Below are 26,159 nucleotides of genomic sequence, written 5' to 3'. Positions count from 1 at the left end.
AAATCCTTGGTTGTGAAGATTTTCCTAGAGAGCAAACCTTCTTGCTTGGTTCGGCAATGGTGAGGAAGAAGAGAGTGGTTTCGGTGGAGAGAAGGTGGAAGGAGAAAGAGAGAGCAAAAATGAAGATTTTCATTCTCTTTCTCCTTTTATTCCAATTAAGAGGAAGAAGGAAAAATGATCTTTTCCTTCCCTCTTCTTTTACTCATCCTAAATGAAGGGAGAAAGTAAAAACTCTCTTTTCATTGTAAGAAGAGAAGGAAGCTTGAATTTCTCCTCCTTAGTGAAGTGAGCCTTCACTTTCCTTACCTTTAACCATAATTTCCCTCTTTCCATATCTGCACACCCCTGCTGGGGCTACTGGTTATGTCATGGAACCACTTACCAAGAGGTCCAAGGTTCAATCCTTTGTCATGCCTCTTTTTTGGTTCTTTTTCTTTTATTTTTTGAAAATCCACATAAGGCTCATACTATATCATGTATAAATCTATTTGAATTATTAAGGCCCATTTTAATCATGCACAAATCTATATTAATCATGCATAAATCTACATGAATTATTAGAGATTCTATGGTTGTTACAGTAAGGACAGTAGAGTGGCACAAGATTTACTACTTAGTGCATCTGCCACTTTGTTCGCCTTCCCTGGATGATAGAGGATTTCACAGTCATAGTCTTTGACCAGTTCAAGTCATCTCCGCTATCTCATGTTCAGGTCTTTTTGAGTGAAGAAATACTTCAGACTCTGGTGATTTGTGTAAATATTGCACTGAGCTCCATATAGGTAATGTCTCCAAATCTTGAGAGCGAAGACTACTGCTGCTAACTCAAGGTCGTGAGTAGGATAGTTCTTCTCCTAATCCTCGAGTTGCCTCGAGGCATAAGAGATGACCTTGCCAGTCTATATCAGTACAACCCCGAGTCCCAATTTAGACGCATCACTATAGATATCGAAGCCTTCTTTAGTCTCTGGGAGAGTCAGGATTGGGGCACTGGTCAGTCTCCTTTTCAGTTCGGTGAAACCCTTCTCACAATCCTCTGTCCACTCAAATCTTTGGTTCTTTCTAGTAAGTGATGTCAATGGTGAGGCTATCCTTGAAAAGTTCTCTACAAATTTCCTGTAATAGCCTGCTAACCCAAGGAAACTCCTGATTTCACTGACATTCATAGGTCTATTCCAGTCACTCACAACTTCTATTTTTGTCAGGTCTACCATAACCCCATCCTTGGAAATAATGTGACCTAGGAAGGACACTTGATTGAGCCAGAACTCGCACTTGGAAAACTTGGCGTACAACTGGCTCTGCTGAAGGATCTGTAATGTTGTCCTCAAATGTTCAGCATGTTCTTCCTGAGTTCTGGAGTATATAAGAATATCGTCTATGAAGATGATTACGAAGTTGTCCAAATATGCTTTGAATGCTCTGTTCATCAGATCCATAAACGTAGCAGGAGCGTTCGTTACTGCAAAAGGCATAACTACAAACTCGTAGTGCCCATACCTCGTTCGAAATGTCATCTTTGGCACATCATCCGATTTCACTTTCACTTGATGATATCCGGACCACAAATCTATCTTGGAAAAGAATGTGACTCCCTTTAACTGATCAAACAGATCATCAATTCTAGGTAGGGGATATCTATTCTTAATTATTACTTTGTTCAGCGCTAAGTTGTAACGCCCAAAACTTCTCGAATAAATTTTATAAATATTCTATTAATTTTATGGAATTTTAGAATATTTTTAAGGAATTTTTGGAGTGGCAGAAGTAGCAAAATTAAATAAAAAACGTAAAATAGCCTAAGCGGGAATTGAACCCGCGACCTATTAGACCCTACAACTTATAATCTTACTTTAGTAACCAGGTGGCCCAAGCAGGGGTGTGCTGAAAGAAGAGGAGAGAAATTATAGTTATGATTTAGTTGGGTCGTATTAATCACTTAAATTAAATAGGGAATTTAAGAGAGAGTTTATTATTTTGGATCGGCAACTCTTCCTCACCACAAAAACGCCGACCTCTCCCTCTTCCTTACCCTCTCGGCACACCAAGCCCCAAGGGACCTAGGGTTCCATCCCTAGGGTCGTAGGAGTACCTTCCGGCGATAACTCTAGTACGAGGATGCTCATCTCCGTGAGAAGAACGTGTAGACGCAAGAAGATCGCCGAAGAGATCTTCTTCTCCAGAAATCTAGCAACTAGAATTGTAAGAAACATAGCACAGGAAGTAAGTAACACCTCACCTGCATTATAAGTAGTTAATCATATGTTTTTATGTTTTAGTTCAGACATATGCAGATTTTTCGGCACGTAGGGTGTATTTGACCCTCATCGTAAGTTTAGGGTTTATTCGAGCACCTCTAGATGGGCCAGACATGTCTCCCTCTCCAGTTTTTGGGGTTTTAGATGCTGTCGAGTGCCTAGAGGTGGTCCCCTAATAGAGAGGAGAGATCGAGCACACCAAGTGTTCGATAAAATGACTAGTACAGTTAAATGCTACAGTAGGCATTTTAATAGCTCAGTTAAATGCCATAGAAGCATTTAAATTAGCATGCTTAGTCTTGCTTCAGTTTATATGAGACTACGGTCCAATGGGTGGGCTCCCACAGTCGCCTCTAGGTTCAGATAACCTAGCTCTAGGTTCAGATAACCTAGTAAAAGTAAGATAAGATAAATTAGCTTATGAATCAGTATTTTACTTTTATCAGTGGCACTGTGCTGGACTCTTAGTTGTCCTTGGGTTGGGCTCCTATAGTCGTCTCTAGGTTTAGATAACCTAATAAACCCTACTAGATTCGAGACTAGCTACCTCGGGTCTAGTTAGGGATGCGCGCATAGCAAGTACAGTTGCCGGGCCCATCAGCAGCATGATTATTATTTTTACCTATTATGAAAAATAGTTTCAAAACTTCACAATTCAATTATGTGAATACAATTCAGATTTAGCATTAGCCTAGCATCAGCTTAGCTTAGTTTATGTATCAATTCAGTTTCTTTTCCTATTGATACAATAAGATAGTTCTATGATCAGTATTTGTTTGTCATGACTCGTATATCAGTATGCCATGTTTTAGCATTTTCAGTGAAACTATCAGCATGCATTTCCCATAGCATCTTTTAAAAGCATGATTTCATCAAATACATGTTTTGTGAGGTAGATGGTCCTTACTAAGCTCCCAAGCTTATAGTTTCCTTTTCATTATACTGCAGATAAATGTAAAGGGAAGATGGATTAGCGGAGGCTGGAGGACAATGTGTTAAGATGTGTGTGAGAAGGAACTTGGAATAAAGACTCTCAGGGAGTAGCAAGTTTAAGAATTAGACTTCTTATATTCTTATCATTCCGCACCTTTAGAATGTTTAAATGTCATGCATTGTGAAAAAATGCACTATGCTATACCTAGACTACTAATTGTCTTGATGTTAGTTAATAAACTGTGAATAATGAAAGTAATGACATGCCTAGTAGCTTAGTAATGCTTTTAAGTTGATACATTGACATTGGATAGGGATTAGTGGGTGAATGCAGCAGAAATCAGAGCTCCAATCGATCGGCCGATCGATTGGAGGGTCCTCAATCGATTAGTCGATCGGTTGGGGAGTGATTTCTCGCGTACAGAGAGCTGTTGAATCAATCAGCTGATCGATTAGCCATGGATCGATCAGCCAATCGATCGAAAAGTAATTTTCGAGAACAGAGAGCTGCTGAATCGATCATCGGATCGATTGGCCAGGCTGGATCGATCAGCCGATCGATTCAGAATTGACTTCCCTACACAGAAGCACGTTGAATCGATCAGTGGATCGATCGAAATGACTTCAATCGATTGAGTCCCAATTTCAATCGATTGGAAAGTCTGATTTCAGCTGGAAATGTCTGATTTCAGCTCCTTGATCAAATGGAAAGTTTAGATTCCCTCCTTTAGCATATGTACAACAATGAAAATGTATTTTGAACGTAAATTCCAGTTTTAATAGCAATCAGCAGAGATTTTAATTAGTTCAACTTTTCGCATATTATACTTCACTGAAAGCATAGAATAGTTAGCAACCATAACCCTCGGCCTTACAGTTTAGCCAGTAGAAGGCGGGGCGTTACAGAGTGGTATCAGAGCAAGTTCCATATTTCCTCCACACACACATCAGCATTGAACCTGTAGCTTCCAAGTATGAGTACCTCAACTTATTTATGTTTCTTGCTTTCATGTTTATAGATAACTAAAGCATGTTTATATATGATAACATCTAACATGATAGTAGTAGTTATGTAAACATGATTGTAGTAGTTATGTATGTCCTCTACTTCTCTAGGAAATGGTACGAGGATGCCCAGCTAGAAGGGCACCAGCTACTGAGCCCCAGCATGAGGCAGACAGCTAAGTGCTTCCCCCAGACCTTACAGAGGTAGTGGCTCAGTTACAGAAGCAACTAGCTGAATAGCAACAGGAGATAGCCACCCTAAGGGTTAATCAGCAGAACACTCCCACTGCCACTCCGGAACCTAACAAGGCAACCCCAGTAGTTATAGAGGTTCCACCAGTCCAACCTACAATACCTGTAGCCCCTGTTAGGATGTATACTAAAAGCCTAGCTTTTGGTATAAATATTTATCTAGAAATAAGAATCACATTGGTCAAATATCTACATGTAATTGTTCAATTAATTTATATTGTAGATAACATGGTGTGTGGTGTCACACACAGAAGATCATGTTATCGATTCCTTATAAATTATAAACAGTAGCTCACGACCAAGATGGAAAAGAACAAACCATTGGAAGGTCGTAGTGTAATTAGGTATTAGTTTATCTTAACTATATAATTACACTAGTACACTTAGAGTGTATTGAGTAGGACCATTTGAGGTGGTTTCTTTTATACTGACTTTATAAAGGAACAAAGACCTCAGTTATTATGGAAGTGTGTGCTCTTAATCCTAATATAATAACAAGCACATATATTTGATATTTATTTCTTTAATTTATCAATGGGTGAGATTTAGTTCGATAAATCAATAAGCCCGATAAGTTGGGAAATGATATCACTTATAGTATGTGTTATTGATTATAGAAGGATACTGTGTCCTAGTGATCTAGGTTGAGAATGTCCCCAAGAGAAGCTCATAAGGATTGTCATGTTAAACCCTGCAGGTGGACTTAGTCCGACATGACGATGAAGTTGAGTGGTATTACTCTTGGAGCTAGATATTAATTAAGTGAGTTGTCAGTAACTTACTTAATTAGTGGACATTCGACATCTTAAACACAGGGAGACTAACACACTCATAATAAGAAGGAGCCCAAAATGTAATTTGGGATTGGTGCGGTAGTTCAATAATAGTTCTCTAGTGGAATGAATTATTATTGATAAAATTAAGTTGTGTGTTCGGGGCGAACACGGGATGCTTAATTTTATCGGGAGACCAAAACCAATTCCTTCTCTCGGTCCCTATCGTAGCCTCTTAATTATAGAGTACTATACCCACCTATACCCACCTTCTTACCCATCCCATAGGGGCCGGCCAAGCTAGCTTGGAGACCAAGCTACGGCCGGCCAAAGTTTGGTTCATGGGTGCTTCAAGGTGGCCGGCCCTAGCTTGGGTTCAAGCTTGGTGTGGCCGGCCCAAATTTAAATAAAAGGATTTTTATTTTTTAAATTTTTCTTATGTGGATAACATGATTTAAAAGAGAGTTTAAAAATTTAAATCTTTCCTTTTATAAGATTCTACAAAATATTAAGAGTAGAGCTAAATCTTTTTCCTTATTTGTAGATTAAAAGGTTGATTTTAATTTTGGTAAAAACTTTTCTATTAATCATGTTTATTATTTAAAAGAAAGTTTAAAAATTAAAAATTCTCTTTTATTAGTTTCTACAAAAGATTTAGAAAAGATTTAATATCTTTCCTTATTGGTAGATTAAAAGAGATTTTAATTTTTAGAGATAACTTTCTTTTTATCCACATGTTAAAAGAGAGATTTAAATTTATAAAATTTCTTTTTTATTAACCAATCATGAAGGGAAAAATTATTGGAGAAATTTTTTATAAATTTCCGGAAGCAAATAAGGAAGTTTTAATTTGTGTTTAAAATTTTATTTGCTTGGAAATTTTATGGTGTGGCCGGCCATTGTAAATTGAAAAGAAAAATTGTTTTTAATTAAATAAATTTTCCTTTTCAATGGAAAAAGAATTAAGGAAGTTTTTATTAAATTTTCCTTATTTGCCAAGACCAAGGATTATAAAAGAGGGGGTAGAGAAGGCTTCATGGTGAACAACTCTATTCTATTTTCTCCCTCTTTTTCTTCCTTGGTGTGGCCGGCCATCCTCTCCTCCTCTTTTCTCTTTGATGGCCAAACCTCATCCTTCTTGTGGAGATTCATATGGTGGCCGGATCAAGTTTAGAGAAGAAGAAGAAGAAGGAGAGAAAGAAAATTTTGTTTCTAGCATCCCTTGGAGCATGGTGGTGGTGGCCGAACCTCTTCATCCTAGGAGAAGTTTTGATGGCCGAAACTTGTAAGGAAGAAGAAGGTGCTTGGTGGTTCTCTTCTCGGAAGATCGTTGCCCCCACAACGTCCGAGGTTAGAAGAGGAATACGATAGAATATCAAGAGGTCTTTCTAAAAGGTATAACTAGTATTTTTCCTTTTCGCATCATACTAGTTATTTTTGGAAATAATACCAAATACAAGAGGCATGCGATTCTAGTATTTCGAATTTGTTTTCGATGTTGTGTTTTTTTTTTTTCTTTTCCTTGTGATTTGATTGTTTTTTCGGTTGACCTAAAGTTATTTAAGGAAATTAAATATTAACTTTCCTTAAAAGGCTTTGTCTAGTCGGTGGTGGTTGTTCCCATATCCAAGAAGGCCATGTGCCTCGCCACGTCAGTACTGGAAGCCAATTTTGGAAATTAATATTTAATAAAATTAATAACCTAGGTGATTTGGATCGAACGTGTTAAGTTCTGCAGGAGATCCGAGTCTAAACCTAAAAGAACAAATAGATTAAACTTTGGATCAAACGTGTTAAGTTCCACTGGTGATCCAAGTTTAATTTAAAAGAACACATGGTAGTTAGGAAAAGGTTCAGACCTTTGTACAAAATTTTTGTACAGTGGAACCATTAGGTTTTCCGAGTAGCAACCAACAATTGGTATCAGAGCTAGGGTTTTGCCTCTGTGTATTTGGTATTAGTTTAATTATGCACATGTCATACATAATTTAGGCAGGATAATAGTAGGATGTGCTAACTTTGTGGATGCAGGATCCAACTATTATGGCTTATAGTTATTATGTGTGTGATTGGACCCTTGGACATGTCAAGGGCATTTATTGTGTGTGCATGATTGTATTATAAAATACAGCAGGTGCTGTATTTAGTTTTATTAGGATTTTATTTTTTGATCTAGTTACATGTACATTCCTTTTATGGAATATAGGATCGATGGATGTAAATTTTATTTTATGTTCAATCTAGTTTACATGTACATTCCTTCGAGGAATATAGGATCGAAAAATGTAAAATTCTATTTATGTCGCGGATCGAATCTTGCAAGGTGTGGAACCTTTTGAGGATCAGAGGCGCAGCGGAACAAGGAGCAAGATGGATGCGACAACTAGACCCGGTGGCGGTGGCCAAAGATGGCAGCAGCTAGGGTTGGCGACACACGGAGGACAGCAATAGATAAAAGCCATAATAGTTGAAAATTAGTTTTTCTATTTATTGCTTTTTATGCTGTGTTGTGTGTGCTTGTTAGTATGCATGCTAAGTAGGCTAGCATAGTCAAAATTCCTCACTTTAAATAACTAAGTGGGAGAGAGATTTATTTTAAATAAATTCCACGGTCTCTATTACTGGTTTATAAGTGATGCAACAAGCTTGCGCGTTGGCTCTGAGTGCCTTCCTCCATATTGGATGAGCTTGTTTGCGGATCACTAGCTTAAACTTCCATTTTGGATGACTATAGGAAATTAATTAAGAACGTGTGATCTTCCCCATCGGAAGGGACACAATCTTATTAACGGACTTAGTGTCAAGTAATGGTATACACTTAGGCACGTCTAATAGTATCCTCCCCATCGGAGTCACTGCTATTATTTGTGTGACCGAAGAAAACCAACTATTGATTTGTCAAATAAATAAGTTGACAAGATAATAAAATTAAAAACCCCTCTTATAAATGTTTGATTTTGTATACGTCCACTCTATCGTGGCATACAAAATTCACGGTGTTTGAGGTAATTTTATTTGTCATAAAGATTTATTGACAAGATAATTAATGGGTAAACCCCTCCTCTTACAAATGTTTAAATTTTGTATACGTCCACACTATCGTGGCATGCAAAATTCACGGTGTTTGAGGTGTTGGTGAATTTAAATAATATTGTTTGAGGAATCAATGTTATTTTAAATTCAAAAGTTTTGACCAAATATTTGATCAAAAAAAGATCAACTATTAATTTTATTCATCATAAAGTAAAGTTGACAAGATAATAAAATAAATGGATAAAATCTCTTCTTTGATTTTGTATACGTCCACACTATCGTGGCATACAAAATTCATGAGGATTTTAAGGAATTGATCTTGACCAAATATTTTTTTGATTCTTAGGATTTAAAATGTTTGTCAATTCCCTAGTTGTTATACTATAGAAAAGACTTAGTAGTCCCGATTGTAATAATTGGAAATAGGACTTGGACATTAAGGTAGTCTGTCTTTTTAGAACTAATGAACAATATAAGTGTATTTAATTCATTAGTTGAAACATGTTTAGTGGTGTTATCTACCAGAACCTGGAGTGTAGATACAGATGCCATTAATCATGTCCGCAATTCATTACAGGGTTCCAGGAAATCTGACAACTAAATGAAAATAAAAACACCGTCCACATGGGCACTGCTGTAAAAGTGGCAGCTGTTGCAGTGGGAGATGTTTATCTTTTAATAGGAATAAAATATGGATTATTAGAAATTGTCTTTACATACTAAGTTTAGAAAGAACCTGATTTCAGTTTCTAAACTATTATAGAATAGATATTGTGTCTATTTTGATAACAAAGCTGTTATCAAGAAAAATAGAGAAGTTATCTATTCTAGTATGTTGGTTGACAATTTATAATCCAATAACTCCCACGATGCAATAAATGGAAATTATAACACATCTTCTAACTTTAAGAGAAAGCAACCTTCGGAAATGAACCAATTATATCTTTGGCATCTAAGGCTAGGTTATATTAACTTGAGTAGGATTCATTGGTAGCTGATGAACTTTTGGGTTTATTAGTAGTGGAAATCTTTCCAACCTGCGAGTCTTACTTGGAAGGAAAAATAACCAAGAAGCTTTTAAGTCTAAGGGGTATGGAGCCAAAGATATGTTGGAATTGGTTCATTCTAATTTGTGTGATCCTATGACTATCCAGACAAGAGGTAGTATCAAATATTTCATCTATTTTATAGACAACTATTCAAGATACAAATACATTTACTTGATGTGCCGTAAGACTAAGTGTTTTTGATTAGTTCAAAAAGTACAAGGCTGTTGCGAAGAAAAGTCAAAGTAAAAGTATCAAGACACTACGGTGAGATCGTAGTGGCAAGTACCTCTTTGGGAGAATTTCGGAGTCACTTATCAGAAGTAGGGATTCAATCCCAACTAACTGCACCTGGTACACCCCAACAGAATGGTGTAGAAAAAGGAAGGTATAGGACTCTTATAGAAATAAGTAGATTGATGATGAGTTATTTGGAAAATTACCAAATTCATTTTAAGGATATACTCTGGAAACGGAAGTGAACATAGTACCTTCCAAAGTCAGAACTCTCTACTCATATAGAATTGCTGAATAAGCGTAAGCCTATTTTGAAGCATATTCGGATTCGGGCAGTCCAGCACATATGCTGAAGAGAGATAATGATAAGTTGGACAGGAATTCACTTGTTTGTAGGTTATCCTAGAGAAATGAAAGTAGGATTATAGTCTTAAAAATCAGAAGGTCATTGTTAGCATCAATGACCGATTTTTAGAAAATGACTATGTAATAAATCACGTGCCCATAAGTAATTTGTTCTTAAGGAAATAATAAAGGACATGTCTAACCTAGTACCAACTGTACAAGATGAAATATCACAAGAAACTGCAACACGTATCACAAATGATACACAATTGCAGAAAGTGTCTCGTCGTAGTGGGAGTGTTGTTAGGCAACCTAAAAAGATTCATGTTTTGGGAGAGTTTTTGGACTCGATCCCTGGAGGACATGAACCTGATCTCCGGACATATGACGAAGCACTCCAAGATAAAGATGCAGCATCTTGGCAAAGAGTAATGAATAACAAAATTAGAATATATGTATTCTAATAAAATCTGGAAGCTTGTAGAACCACCAAATGGTGTAAAAGCCTTTGGGTATAAAAAGGTCTATAATAGGAAAAGAGGGATAGACAGGAAGGTAGAAACTTTCAAAGCAAGGCTTGATGAAAAATGAAACTTTTTCATTGGTAGCCATGCTTAAGTCTATCTGGATTCTTTTATCTATTTGGCAAGTGGATGTCAAGACAGCATTCCTTAATGGAAGTCTTGAAGAAAGCATCCATATAAAGTAACCAGAAGGGTTCATTGCAAAGGGCTAAGAGCATCTTGTGTGCAAGCTCAATCAGTCTATGGACTGAGACAAAGCTTCAAAGGTCTTGGAACATCCGGTTTATCAAAGTTATCCAGACCTATGGATTTATTTAGTAACCGGATAAGTCTTGTGTATACAAAAGGTGTGATGGAAACGTGGTGGTATTTCTTGTACTATACGTAGATTACATTTTTGATAGTTGGAAACAATATCAAGGTGCTATCGGAAGTAAGGGTATGATTGTCCAAGCAATTCGTTATAAAGGACTTAGGAAAATAAGCACATATTCTTGGGATCAAGGTTCGCAAGAAAAGAATGTTGTGCTTATCTCAAGCTTTATATAACAAACTCGTTTTAGCATGCAAAACTCCAAGAAAGTTTTCTACCTTTTAAGCATGGAGTGTCTTTATCTAAAGAGATGTCTCCGATGACATCAAAGGAAATTGAGGACATGTAGGCAGTTCTTTATGTTTCAAAAGTTAGACAGCCTAATATATGCTATACACGAGATCAGAAATCTGTTTTTCCAAGGGCATAGTTAACAGATATCAAAGTAACCCTAGACAAGGACATTGGACTGCAGTAAAGCATATATTAAAGTACCTTAGAGGCACTAGAGATTATATGCTAGCTTACAAGGCAGTTAATTTGGTCCCTGTGGGTTGCACGAATTTTGACTTCCAATCAGATAGGGACAATAATAAGTCAACCTCGGGGTTTTGTGTTTACTTTAGGAGGAAAATTCATAACTATGGAAGAGTGATAAGCATAGGTGTTTTTCTGGACTCCACCATAGAAGATGAGTATATGGCAAGCCTCTGAGGTAGCCATAAAAGCTAAATGACTCAATAACCTCAAGATGGACTTAGATATGATTTCTGGTTTGTCCAAAGATTATTACAATTTATTGTAATGATATTGGTACAGTAACAAACTCGAAGAAACCATAAGTCTATAAGGTAGGTAAACATAATAGAGCGCAACTACCACCCAATACGAGAAATCGTATAAACGAGGAGAAGTTGTTGCTGCCTAGATTACATTAGATGATGACCTATAGATCTTTTCACTAAGGCCTTTAAGGCAAGAGATTTTGATGAGCATGTTGAAGAGTTGGGAATCAAATGTATGGCAGCAGATATTGCAGCTTAGTCTTTTAGTATAAGTGGAAGATTGTTAGGATGTATACTAAAAGCCTAGCTTTTGGTATAAACATTTATCTAAAAATAAGAATCACATTGATCAAATGTCTACATGTAATTGTTCAATTAATTTATATTGTAGATAACATGGTGTGCGGTGTCACACACAGAAGATCATGTTATCGGTTCCTTATAAATTATAAACAGTAGCTCACGACCAAGATGGAAAGGAGCAAACCATTGGAAGGTCATAGTGTAATTAGGTATTAGTTTATCTTAATTATATAATTACACTAGTACACTTAGAGTGTATTGAGTAGGACCATTTGAGGTCGTTTCTTTTATACTGACTTTATAAAGGAACAAAGACCTCAGTTATTATGGAAGTGTGTGTTCTTAATCCTAATATAATAACAAGCACATATATTTGATATTTATTTATTTAATTTATCAATGGGTGAGATTTAGTTCGATAAATCAATAAGCCTGATAAGTTGGGAAATGATATCACTTATAGTGTGTGTTGTTGATTATAGAAGGAAACTGTGTCCTAGTGATCTAGGTTGAGAATGTCCCCAAGAGGAACTCATAAAGATTGTCTTGTTAAACCCTGCAGGTGGACTTAGTCCGACATGATGATGAAGTTGAGTGGTACTACTCTTGGAGCTAGATATTAATTAAGTGAGTTGTCAGTAACTTACTTAATTAGTGGGCATTCGACATCTTAAACACAGGGAGACTAACACACTCATAATAAGAAGGAGCCCAAAATGTAATTTGGGATTGGTGCGGTAGTTCAATAATAGTTCTCTTGTGGAATGAATTATTATTGATAAAATTAAGTTGTGTGTTCGGGGTGAACACGGGATGCTTAATTTTATCGGGAGACCAAAACCAATTCCTCCTCTCGGTCCCTATCGTAGGCTCTTAATTATAGAGTACTATACCCACCTATACCCACCTTCTTACCCATCCCATAGGGGCCGGCCAAGCTAGCTTGGAGACCAAGCTACTGCCGGCCAAAGTTTGGTTCATGGGTGCTTCAAGGTGGCCGGCCCTAGCTTGGGTTCAAGCTTGGTGTGGCCGGCCCAAATTTAAATAAAAGGATTTTTATTTTTTAAATTTTTCTTATGTGGATAACATGATTTAAAAGAGAGTTTAAAAATTTAAATCTTTCCTTTTATAAGATTCTACAAAATATTAAGAGAAGAGCTAAATCTTTTTCCTTATTTGTAGATTAAAAGGTTGATTTTAATTTTGGTAAAAACTTTTCTATTAATCATGTTTATTATTTAAAAGAAAGTTTAAAAATTAAAAATTCTCTTTTATTAGTTTCTACAAAAGATTTAGAAAAGATTTAATATCTTTCCTTATTGGTAGATTAAAAGAGATTTTAATTTTTAGAGATAACTTTCTTTTTATCCACATGTTAAAAGAGAGATTTAAATTTATAAAATTTCATTTTTATTAACCAATCATGAAGGGAAAAATTATTGGAGAAATTTTTTATAAATTTCCGGAAGCAAATAAGGAAGTTTTAATTTGTGTTTAAAATTTTATTTGCTTGGAAATTTTATGGTGTGGCCGGCCATTGTAAATTGAAAAGAAAAATTATTTTTAATTAAATAAATTTTCCTTTTCAATGGAAAAAGAATTAAGGAAGTTTTTATTAAATTTTCCTTATTTGCCATGACCAAGGATTATAAAAGAGGGGGTAGAGAAGGCTTCATGGTGAACAACTCTATTCTATTTTCTCCCTCTTTTTCTTCCTTGGTGTGGCCGGCCATCCTCTCCTCCTCTTTTCTCTTTGATGGCCGAACCTCATCCTTCTTGTGGAGATTCATATGGTGGCCGGATCAAGTTTAGAGAAGAAGAAGAAGAAGGAGAGAAAGAAAATTTTGTTTCTAGCATCCCTTGGAGCATGGTGGTGGTGGCCGAACCTCTTCATCCTAGGAGAAGTTTTGATGGCCGAAACTTGTAAGGAAGAAGAAGGTGCTTGGTGGTTCTCATCTCGGAAGATCGTTGCCCACACAACGTCCGAGGTTAGAAGAGGAATACCGTAGAAGATCAAGAGGTCTTTCTAAAAGGTATAACTAGTATTTTTCCTTTCCGCATCATACTAGTTATTTTTGAAAATAATACCAAATACAAGAGGCATGCGATTCTAGTATTTCGAATTTGTTTTCGATGTTGTGTTCTTTTTTTTTTTCTTTTCCTTGTGATTTGATTGTTTTTTTCGGTTGACCTAAAGTTATTTAAGGAAATTAAATATTAACTTTCCTTAAAAGGCTTTGTCTAGTCGGTGGTGGTTGTTCCCATATCCAAGAAGGTCATGTGCCTCGCCACGTCAGTACTGGAAGCCAATTTTGGAAATTAATATTTAATGAAATTAATAACCTAGGTGATTTGGATTGAACGTGTTAAGTTCCGCAGGAGATCCGAGTCTAAACCTAAAAGAACAAATAGATTAAACTTTGGATCAAACGTGTTAAGTTCCGCAGGCGATCCAAGTTTAATTTAAAAGAACACATGGTAGTTAGGAAAAGCTTCAGACCTTTGTACAAATTTTTTGTACAGTGGAGTCATTAGGTTTTCAGAGTAGCGACCAACAGCCCTAATAGCAGGGGCAAGGTGAGAAGCCTATCTGATCTAGTGGCAGAAAATCAAGCCAGAGAACTTCTCAGGCACTAGTGAACCATGGGATGCCCAAGCGTGGTTCAAAACACTGGAGAGTACGATGGAGCTCCTAGACTAGCCAGAGCATGAAAAGGTGAAATGCGCCTCCTTCTGCCTGGCAGGAGACACATGTATGTGGTGGGAGAGGATTAGAGCGAAACACCTAGTGAACCAAATGACATAGGTCGACTTCGAAAGGGAATTCTTTGAGGAGTTCTTTCACATGCGGGTCACAAATCGCCACTACGACAAGTTCACTGAATTTCGTCAGGGCAACCTTTCAGTTGAGGAGGCTGTGAAGAAATTCAACAGGTTGGCTCGTCTGTGCCCCGAACTAGTTAACACCAAAGAGAACGAGTCCGGCTGATGCTCAAAATGCTAAGTCCAGAAATAGCACTGAACGTGGCCAACAACGTCTGTAGGCTGCAAACCACTGAAGAACTGGTAAGTAGTGCTCTAATCACCGAGCATTACCAGAACAGCATCAAGCAGCAGAAGCAAGCCTTCTCAGAGTCAAAAGGCCAAGGAGGCTCAAGTACTCAGAAATACCGTGGCCACAGCTCTAACTGGAAAGGGAACTCTAGTAACAAACGTAAACCAGGGAGTTACCCAAAAGAAGGACAAACTAGTAAACAGCCTAGCTATCCCAAGTGTTCCACTTGTGGGAAATTCCACCCAGGAGTTTGTCGCAAGGGCACACGAGGATGCTTCGAATGTGGCCAGGAAGGGCATATGGCTAAACAATGCCCAAACAAGACCAGCTTTCTCCCACCACAGCCGATTCAGTACGGAGGTAACCCAGCACAGTTACACCAGATGCAGGCTGCTTTAGATGGTCCACACATCAACCAGGGCAGACTAGAAGCCCCCTCAGCCACGACGAACTCGAGAATCTACTCACTAACTAGAGAGGACGTAGCGAATGCCTCGACAGTTGTTACAGGTCAGATTAGTATTTTAAAGCAAAGTGCAACTGTCTTATTCGATACTAGGGCAACCCATTCTTATATATCTAGGACATTCACCGAAAAGTTAGAAATATCTCCAGAGGTACTCAGTGGTCAGTTTTTGACAACACTACCTTCAGGAGAAATCATGGCATCCACGCACTGGCTCCGAGCAGTGCCAGTCATTATAGCGGACAGAGAACTCTTTGGTGATCTTATAGTGCTCGATATGACTGACTATGATGTCATCTTAGGAATGGATTTCCTGGTCAAGTACGGTGCCTCCATAGAGTGCCGTAAACAGAAAGTTATTTTCTAACCTGAAGCAGGAGTACAGTTTGGGTACATCGAAGAACCAAAGAGAAAGACCAAGAAGTTTCTCTCAGCTCTGAAAGCACAGAAACTACTGGATTCAGGATGTAAGGGATTCCTAGCACATGTAGTGAGTACCAGTCAGGACAAGGACCAAAAGCTAGAAGAGGTCCGATTCGTATGTGACTACCCAGCAGTCTTCCCTGAAGAGTTACCGGGCCTAGCACCAGACAGAGATATTGAATTTGAGATAGAACTCGTCCCCGGTACAAATCCCATCTACAAAGCACCCTACCGCATGGCTCCAGCGGAACTGAAGGAACTTCAGGAGCAACTACAAGAGCTGCTCGACAAGGGCTTCATACACTCTAGTCACTCACCATGGGGAGTGCCTATATTGTTCGTGAAGAAGAAGGACGGGAGCATGCACCTGTGTATAGACTACCGGGCACTAAACCAAGTCACGATTAAGAACAAGTATCCTCTTCCAAGGATAGATGACCTGTTTGATCAGCTAAAGGGAGCAGCGGTGTTCTCTAAAATAGACCTCAGATCGGGTTATCACCAAGTGAGAGTTAAAGAAGGTGATATACCCAAGACAACTTTCAGGACCAGATACGGACATTATGAGTTCATAGTCATGCCCTTTGGCGTGACGAATGCTCCAGCTACTTTCATGGACCTCATAAACAGAGTATTCAGAGAATACTTAGATAAGTTTATTATCGTGTTCATCGACGATATTCTTATCTATTTCGGAACTCAGGAAGAACACGCAGAGCACCTGAAGATAGTACTGCATACCCTTCAGCAGAACCAGCTATACGCCAAGTTCATGAAATGTGAATTCTGGCTCGATCAGGTATCCTTCCTGGGTCACATCATTTCCAAGGATGGTATCATGGTAGACCCCAGTAAGATAGAGGCTGTGAGTAACTGGAAAAGACCTAAGAACGCTAGTGAAATCAGAAACTTTCTAGGACTAGCAGGCTATTACAGAAAATTTGTAGAGGATTTCTCTAGGATAGCCTCCCCACTGATAGCTCTCACCAGGAAGAACAGAAAATTTCAATGGACAGAGGACTGTGAGAACAACTTCATCAAGCTAAAAAGAAGATTGACCAGTGCTTCCATTCTGACTCTGCTAGAAAACACAGATAGCTTTGATATTTACAGTGATGCCTCTAAATTGGGACTAGGAGCGGTACTGATGCAAAATGGCAAGGTGATTGCCTATGCCTCCAGACAACTTAAGGACTATGAGAGGAACTACCCTACTCATGACCTTGAGCTTGCAGCAGTTGTCTTCGCCCTCAAAATTTGGAGACACTACTTGTATGGAGCTCAGTGCAGAGTGTATACAGATCATCAGAGTCTGAAGTACTTCTTCACTAAGAAGGATCTAAATATACGACATCGCAGATGGCTCGAGCTGGTCAAACACTACGACATAGACATCCTCTACCACCCAGGAAAAGCCAATAAGGTGGCAGATGCACTTAGCAGGAAGTCCAGTGCCACCTTACTATCCCTAGCAGCCATGCCACCGCCCCTACAAAAGAAAATTATAGATTTGGTCTCGAACTTATAGTTGGACAGCTCTCTACTATGACATTAGCATCTACTATGCTTGGTGACATCCAGACAGCTCAGGGTCAGGACCCTGAAATTCATAAAATCAAGCAAGGGTTAGCAGAATCAGAAAGTGGAGAGTTCATAGTATCTGATAGTGGGGTATTGTATTTTGGTGACAGACTATGCGTTCCGGATCAGGAGAAACTACGGAGGAAGATCCTAGACGAAGCTCACAAGACTCCTTTTGCAATGCATCCTGGTTCCACCAAGATGTACCAAGACCTAAAGAGACATTTTTGGTGGTCTGGAATAAAAAGAGACATCGCTAGATATGTCAGTACATGTCTGACCTGTCAGAGGGTCAAGGCAGAACACCAGAGACCAGGAGGAGTTCTGCAACCTAGTCAGATTCCAGAATGGAAGTGGGAGGATATTTCCATGGATTTCATAGTGGGACTACCCAGAACCACTAATGGTTTTGATTCCATCTGGGTAATAGTCGACAGATTGAATAAATCAGCCCATTTCTTAGCTATCAGGATATCCTACTCCATGGAGCAGCTAGCTCAGTTGTATCTCAAGGAGATTGTCAGACTGCATGGAGTTCCACGGACCATAATTTCAGACAGAGACAGTAGATTCACGTCACACTTCTGGAAGTATGTACAGTCAGCATTGGGCACCAGGTTAAAGTTTAGCACAGCTTTCCATCCTCAGACAGATGGTCAGACGAAGCGAGTAAATAAGGTACTCGAAGATATGCTCCGAGCGTGTGCCCTAGACTTCAAGGGAAGTTGGTGCAAATATCTGTGTTTAGCAGAATTTGCATACAATAATAGCTATCAGACCACTATCGGCATGACACCCTACGAGGCTCTCTACGGGCAGAGGTGTAGATCTCCAATCTGCTGATATGAAAGTGGTGAACAGAAAGTACTAGAACTTCCGACAGATCTAGTAGCAGATACCACAGCAACTATACAGCAGATCCGCTAGAGGATAGAGACAGCTCAGAGATGCCAGAAAAGCTATGCGGATACACGGCGTCGACCCTTAGAGTTTTCAGTGGGGGATACATTATTCCTCCGAGTAGCTCCCATGAAGGGAGTAATGCGTTTTGGGAAGAAGGGAAAATTAAGTCTCAAATATGTGGGACCATACCTTATCACCAGCAGAGTTGGCAAGGTAGCATATGAGCTAGAGCTACTCCAGGAGATGTCAACTATCCATAACGTATTTCATGTCTCTATGTTGAAGAAGCATATCCCATATGCCACCCAGGTGATTGAGCCCCACTCGGTACCAGTCCGCGAAGACCTTAGCTATAACAGTCGGCTAATTCAGATAATAGACCGAGCAGTTAAGAAATTACGAAACAAGGAGGTACCATTAGTAAAAGTCATTTGGCAAAATCATACCGCAGAAGAGGTAACTTGGGAGACAAAAGCTAGTATGAGACAGAAGTACCCCAGAGTTATTTTAAGTTCGAGGACGAACTTTTTATAAGGTATGAGGGATTGTAACACCAAAAAATTCTCGAATAAATTTTAGAAATATTCTATTATGTTTTTGGAATTTTAGAATATTTTTATGAAATTTTTGGAGTAGCAGAAGTAGAAAAATTAAATAAAAATGTAAAATAGCCTAAGCGGGAATTGAACCCGTGACCTATTAGACCCTACAACTTATAGCCTTACTTTAGTAACCAGGTGGCCCCAGCAAGGGTGTGCTGAAAGAAGAGGAGAGAAATTATAGTTATGATTTAGTTGGGTCGTATTAATCACTTAAATTAAATAGGGAATTTAAGTGAGGGTTTATTATTTTGGATTGGCAACTCTTCCTCACAACAAAAACACCGACCTCTCCCTCTTCCTCACCCTCTCGGCACACCAAGACCCAAGGGACCTAGGGTTCCATCCTTAGGGTCGTAGGAGTACCTTTCGGCGACAACTTTAATACGAGGACGCTCATCTTCGCGAGAAGAACGCGTAGACACAAGAAGATCGCCGAAGAGATCTTCTTCTCCGAAAATCTAGCGATTAGAATTGTAAGAAACCTAGCGCAGGAAGTAAGTAACCCCTCACCTGCAGTATAACTAGTTAATCGTATGTTTTTATGTTTTAGTTCAGCCATATGCAGATTTTTCGGCACGTAGGGAGTATTTGACCCTTCTCGTAAGTTTAGGGTTTATTCGAGCACCTCTAGAAGGGCCAGACATGTCTCCCTCTCCAGTTTTTGGGGTTTTAGATGCTGTCGGGTGCCTAGAGGTGGTCCCCTAATAGAGAGGAGAGATCGAGCACACCAAGTGTTCGATAAAATGACTAGTACAGTTAAATGCTACAGTAGGCATTTTAATAGCTCAGTTAAATGCCATAGAAGCATTTAAAATAACATGCTTAGCCTTGCTTCAATTTATATGGGACTACGGTCCAATGGGTGGGCTCCCACAGTCGCCTCTAGGTTCAGATATCCTAATTAGAGCAAGATAAGATAAATTAGCTTATGAATCAGTATTTTACTTTTATAAGTGGCATTGTGCTGGACACTTTGTTGTCCTTGGGTTGGGCTCCTATAGTCGTCCCTAGGTTTAGATAACCTAGTAAACCCTACTAGATTCGGGACTAGCTACCTCGGGTCTAGTTAGGGATGCACGCATAGCAAGTAGAGTTACCGGGCCTATCAGCAGCATGATTATTATTTTTACCTATTATGAAAAATAGTTTCAAAACTTCACAATTCAGTTATGTGAATACAATTCAGATTTAGCATTAGCCTAGCATTAGCTTAGCTTAGTTTATGTATCAATTCAGTTTCTTTTCGTATTGATACAATAAGATAGTTCTATGATCAGTATTTGTTTGCCATGACTCGTATATCGGTATGCCATGTTTTAGCATTTTCAGTGTAACTATCAACATGCATTTCCCATAGCATCTTTTAAAAACATGATTTCATCGAATACATATTTTGTGAGGTAGATGGTCCTTACTAAGCTCCCAAGCTTATAGTTTCCTTTTCCTTATACTGCAGATAAAGGTAAAGGGAAGATGGATTAGCGGAGGCTGGAGGACAATGTGTTAAGATGTGTGTGAGAAGGAACTTGGAATAAAGTCTCTCAGGGACTAGCAAGTTTAAGAATTAGACTTCTTATATTCTTATCATTCCGCACCTTTAGAATGTTTAAATGTCATGGATTGTGAAAATATGCACTATGCTATACCTACACTACTAATTGTCTTGATGTTAGTTAATAAACTGTGAATAATGAAAGTAATGACATGCCTAGTAGCTTAGTAATGCTTTTAAGTTGATACATTGACATTGGATAGGGATTAGTGGGTGAATGCAGCAGAAATCAGAGCTCCAATCGATCAGTCGATCGATTGGAGGGTCCTCAATTGATCAGCCGATCGAATGGGGAGTGATTTCCCGCATACAGAGAGCTGTTGAATCGATCAGCTGATCGATTAGCCATGGATCGACCAGCCGATCGATCGAAAAGTAATTTCTGCTTACAGAGAGCTACTGAATCGATCATCGGATCGATTGGCCAGGCTGGATCGATCAACCGATCGATTCAGAATTGACTTCCGTGCACAGAAGCACGTTGAATCGATCAGTGGATCGATCGAAATGACTTCAATCAATTGAGTCCCAATTTCAATCGATTGGAAAGTCTGATTTCAGTTGAAAATGTCTGATTTCAACTCCTTGATCAAATGGAAAGTTTAGATTCCCTCCTTTAGCATATGTACAACAATGAAAATGTATTTTGAACGTAAATTCCAGTTTTAATAGCAATCAACAGAGATTTTAATTAGTTCAACTTTCCGCATATTATACTTCACTGAAAGCACAGAATAGTTAGCAACCGTAACCCCCGACCTTACAGTTTAGTCAGTAGAAGGCGGGGCGTTACAGAGTGGTATCAGAGCAAGTTCCATATTTCCTCCACACAGACATCAGCATTGAACCTGCAGCTTCCAAGTAATAATACCTCAACTTATTTATGTTTCTTGCTTTCATGTTTATAGATAACTAAAGCATGTTTATATATGATAACATCTAACATGATAGTAGTAGTTATGTGAACATGATTGTAGTAGTTATGTATGCCCTCAACTTCTCTAGAAAATGGTACGAGGACGCCCAGCTAGAAGGGCACCAGCTACTAAGCCTCAGCATGAGATAGACAGCTCAGTGCCTCCCTCAGACCTTACAGAGGTAGTGGCTCAGTTACAGAAGCAACTAGCTGAACAGCAACAGGAGATAGCCACCCTAAGGGCTAATCAGCAGAATACTCACACTGCCACTCCGGAACCTAACAAGGCAACCCCAGTAGTTATAGAGGTTCCACCAGTCCAACCTACAGCACCTGTAGCCCCAACAGCAGGGGCAAGGAGAGAAGCCTATCTGATCCAGTGGCAGAAAATCAAGCCAGAGAACTTCTCAGGCACCAGTGAACCATGGGATGCCCAAGCCTGGTTCAAAACACTGGAGAGTACGATGGAGCTCCTAGACTGGCCAGAGCATGAAAATGTCAAATGCGCCTCCTTCTGCCTGGCAGGAGATGCACGTATGTGGTGGGAGAGGATTAGAGAGAAACGCCCAGTGAACCAGATGACATCGGCCGACTTCGAAAGGGAATTCTTTGAGGAGTTCTTTCACATGCGGATCACAAATCGCCACTACGATGAGTTCATTGAATTTCGTCAGGGCAACCTTTCAATTGAGGAGGCCGTGAAGAAATTCAACAGGTTGGCTCGTCTGTGCCCCGAACTAATCAACACCGAAAGAGAACGAGTCCGGCTGATGCTAAAAACGCTAAGGCCGGAAATAGCACTCAACGTGGCCAGCAGCGTTTGTAGGCCGCAAACCACTGAAGAACTGGTAAGTAGTGCTCTAATCACCGAGCATTACCAGAACAGCTTCAAGCAGTAGAATCAAGCCTTCTTAGAGTCAAAAGGCCAAGGAGGCTCAAGTACTCAGAAATACTGTGGCCACAACTCTAACTGGAAAGGGAACTCCAGTAACAAACGTAAACCAGGGAGTTATCCAAAAGGAGGACAAACTAGTAAACAGCCTAGCTATCCCAAGTGTTCCACTTGTGGGAAATTCCACCCAGGAGTTTGTCACAAGGGCACACGAGGATGCTTCGAATGTGGCCAGGAAGGGCATATGGCTAAACAATGCCCGAACAAGACCAGCTTTCCCACACCACAGCCGATTCAGTACGGAGGTAACCCAGCACAGTTACACCAGATGCAGGCTACTTTAGATGGTCCACACATCAGCCAGGGCAGACTAGAAGCCCCCTAAGCCACGACGAACGCGAGAATCTACTCACTAACCAGAGAGGACGTAGCGAATGCCTCGACAGTTGTTACAGGTCAGATTTGTATTTTAAAGAAAAGTACAACTGTCTTATTCGATACTGGGGCAACCCATTCTTATATATCCAAGACATTCGCCGAAAAGTTAGCAATATCTCCAGAGGCACTCAGTGGTCAGTTTTTGACAACACTACCTTCAGGAGAAATCATGGCATCCACGCACTAGCTGCGAGCAGTGCCAGTCATTATAGCGGACAGAGAACTCTTTGGTGATCTTATAGTGCTCGATATGACTGACTATGATGTCATCTTAGGAATGGATTTCCTGGTCAAGTACGGTGCCTCCATAGAGTGCCGTAAACAGAAAGTTGTATTCCAACCTGAAGCAGGAGTGCAGTTTAGGTACATCGGAGAACCAAAGAGAAAGGCCATGAAGTTTCTCTCAGCTCTGAAAGCACAGAAACTACTGGATTCAGGATGTAAGGGATTCCTAGCACATGTAGTAAGTACCAATCAGGACAAGGACCAAAAGCTAGAAGAGGTCCGAGTCGTATGTGACTACCCAGCAGTCTTCCCTGAAGAGTTATCGGGCCTAGCACCAGACAGAGAGATTGAATTTGAGATAGAACTCATCCCCGGTACAAATCTCATCTACAAAGCACCCTACCGCATGGCTCCAGCGGAACTGAAGGAACTTCAGGAGAAACTACAGGAGCTGCTCGACAAGTGCTTCATACACTCTAGTCACTCACCATGGGGAGTGCCTATATTGTTCGTGAAGAAGAAGGACGGGAGCATGCGCCTGTGTATAGACTACCGGGCACTAAACCAAGTCACGATTAAGAACAGGTATCCTCTTCCCAGAATAGATGACCTGTTTGATTAGCTAAAAGGAGCAGCGGTGTTCTCTAAAATAGACCTCAGATCGGGTTATCACCAGGTGAGAGTTAAAGAAGGTGATATACCCAAGACAGTTTTCAGGACCAGATACGGACATTATGAGTTCGTAGTCATGTCCTTTGGCGTGACGAATGCTCCAGCTACTTTCATGGGCCTCATGAACAGAGTATTCAGAGAATACTTAGATAAGTTTGTTATCGTGTTCATCAACGATATTCTTATCTATTCCGAAACTCAGGAAAACACGCAGAGCACCTGAAGATAGTACTACAGACCCTTCGGCAGAACCAGCTGTACGCCAAGTTCATGAAATGTGAATTCTGGCTCGATCAGGTATCCTTCCTGGGTCACATCATCTCCAAGGATCGTATCATGGTAGACCCCAGTAAGATAAAGGCTGTGAGTAACTGGAAAAGACCTAAGAACGCCAGTGAAATCAGAAGCTTTCTGGGACTAGCAGGCTATTACAGAAAATTTGTAGAGGATTTCTCTAGGATAACCTCCCCACTGATAGCTCTCACCAGGAAGAACAGAAAATTTTAGTGGACAGAGGTCTGTGAGAACAACTTCATCGAGCTAAAAAGAAGATTGACCAGTGCTCCCATTCTGACTCTGCCAGAAAACACAGATAGCTTTGATATTTACAGTGATGCTTCTAAATTGGGACTAGGAGATGCAAAATGGCAAGGTGATCGCCTATGCCTCTAGAAAACTTAAGGACTATGAGAGGAACTACCCTACTCATGACCTTGAGCTTGCAGCAGTTGTCTTCGCCCTCAAAATTTGAAGACACTACTTGTATGGAGCTCAGTGCAGAGTGTATACAGATCATCAGAGTCTGAAGTACTTCTTCACTAAGAAGGATCTGAATATGCGACATCGCAGATGGCTCGAGCTGGACAAAGACTACGACATAGACATCCTCTACCACCCAGGAAAAGCCAATAAGGTGGCAGATGCACTTAGCAGGAAGTCCAGTGCCACCTTACTATCCCTAGCAGCCATGTCACCGCCCCTACAAAAGGAAATTACAAATTTCGGTCTCGAACTTATAGTTGGACAGCTCTCTACTATGACATTAGCATCTACTATGCTTGGTGACATCTAGACAGCTCAGGGTCAGGACCCTAAAATTCAGAAAATCAAGTAAGGGTTAGCAGAATCAGAAATCTGAGAGTTCAGAGTATCTGATAGTGGGGTATTGTATTTTGGTGACAGACTATGCGTTCCGAATCAGGAGGAACTACGGAGGAAGATCCTAGACGAAGCTCAAAGGACTCCTTATGCAATGCATCCTGGTTCCACCAAGATGTACCAAGACCTAATTAGTCCTTTTTGGTGGCCTGGAATAAAAAGAGACATCGCTAGATATGTCAATACCTGTCTGACCTGTCAGAGGGTCAAGGTAGAACACCAGAGACCAGGAGGAGTTCTGCAGCCTATTCAGATTCCAGAATGGAAGTGGAAGGATATTTCCATGGATTTCATAGTGGGACTACCCAGAACCACGAATGGTTTTGATGCCATCTGGGTAATAGTCGACAGATTGAATAAATCAGCCCACTTCTTAGCTATCAGGATATCCTACTCCATGGAGCAGCTAGCTCAGTTGTATCTCAAGGAGATTGTCAGACTGCATGGAGTTCCACGGACCATCATTTCAGACAGAGACAGTAGATTCACGTCACACTTCTGGAAGTGTGTACAATCAGCATTGGGCACCAGGTTAAAGTTTAGCACCGCTTTCCATCCTCAGACAGATAGTCAGACGGAGCGAGTAAATCAGGTACTCGAAGATATGATCTGAGCGTGTGCACTAGACTTTATGGGAAGTTGGTGCAAATATCTGTGTTTAGCAGAATTTGCATACAATAATAGCTATCAGGCCACTATCGGCATGGCACCCTACGAGCCTCTCTACGGGCGGAGGTGTAGATCTCCAATCTGCTGGTATTAAAGTGGTGAACAGAAAGGACTAGAACTTCAGACAAATCTAGTAGCAGATACCACAACAGCTATACAGCAGATCCGCCAGAGGATAGAGACAGCTCAGAGCCGCCAGAAAAGCTATGCGAATACACGACGTCGACCCTTAGAGTTTTCAGAGGGGGATATAGTATTCCTCCGAGTAGCTCCCATGAAGGGAGTAATGCGTTTTGGGAAGAAGGGCAAATTAAGTCCCAGATATGTGGGACCATACCTTATCACCAGCAGAGTTGGCATGGTAGCATATGAGCTAGAGCTACCCCAGGAGATGTCAGCTATCCATAACGTATTTCATGTTTCTATCCTGAAGAAGCATATCTCAGATGCCACCGAGGTGATTGAGCCCCAGTCGGTACCAGTCCGCGAAGACCTTAGCTATAACAGTTGGCCTATTCCGATAATAGACCGAGCAGTTAAGAAATTATGGAACAAGGAGGTACCATTAGTAAAAGTCATTTGGCAAAATCACACCGCAGAAGAGGCAACTTGGAAGACAAAAGCTAGTATGAGACAGAAGTACCCAGAGTTATTTTAAGTTCGAGGACGAATTTTTTATAAGGTATGGGGGATTATAATGCCCGAAAATTCTCGAATAAATTTTAGAAATATTCTATTATTTTTCTAGAATTTTAGAATATTTTTATGGAATTTTTGGAGTAGCAGAAGTAGCAAAATTA

This window comes from Zingiber officinale, chromosome 8B (genome assembly GCF_018446385.1).
Source record: "Zingiber officinale cultivar Zhangliang chromosome 8B, Zo_v1.1, whole genome shotgun sequence".
In the NCBI taxonomy this organism is placed as follows: Eukaryota; Viridiplantae; Streptophyta; class Magnoliopsida; order Zingiberales; family Zingiberaceae; genus Zingiber; species Zingiber officinale.
The sequence above is the reverse complement of the archived record's forward strand: the minus strand, read 5'-3'. Positions refer to the sequence as shown.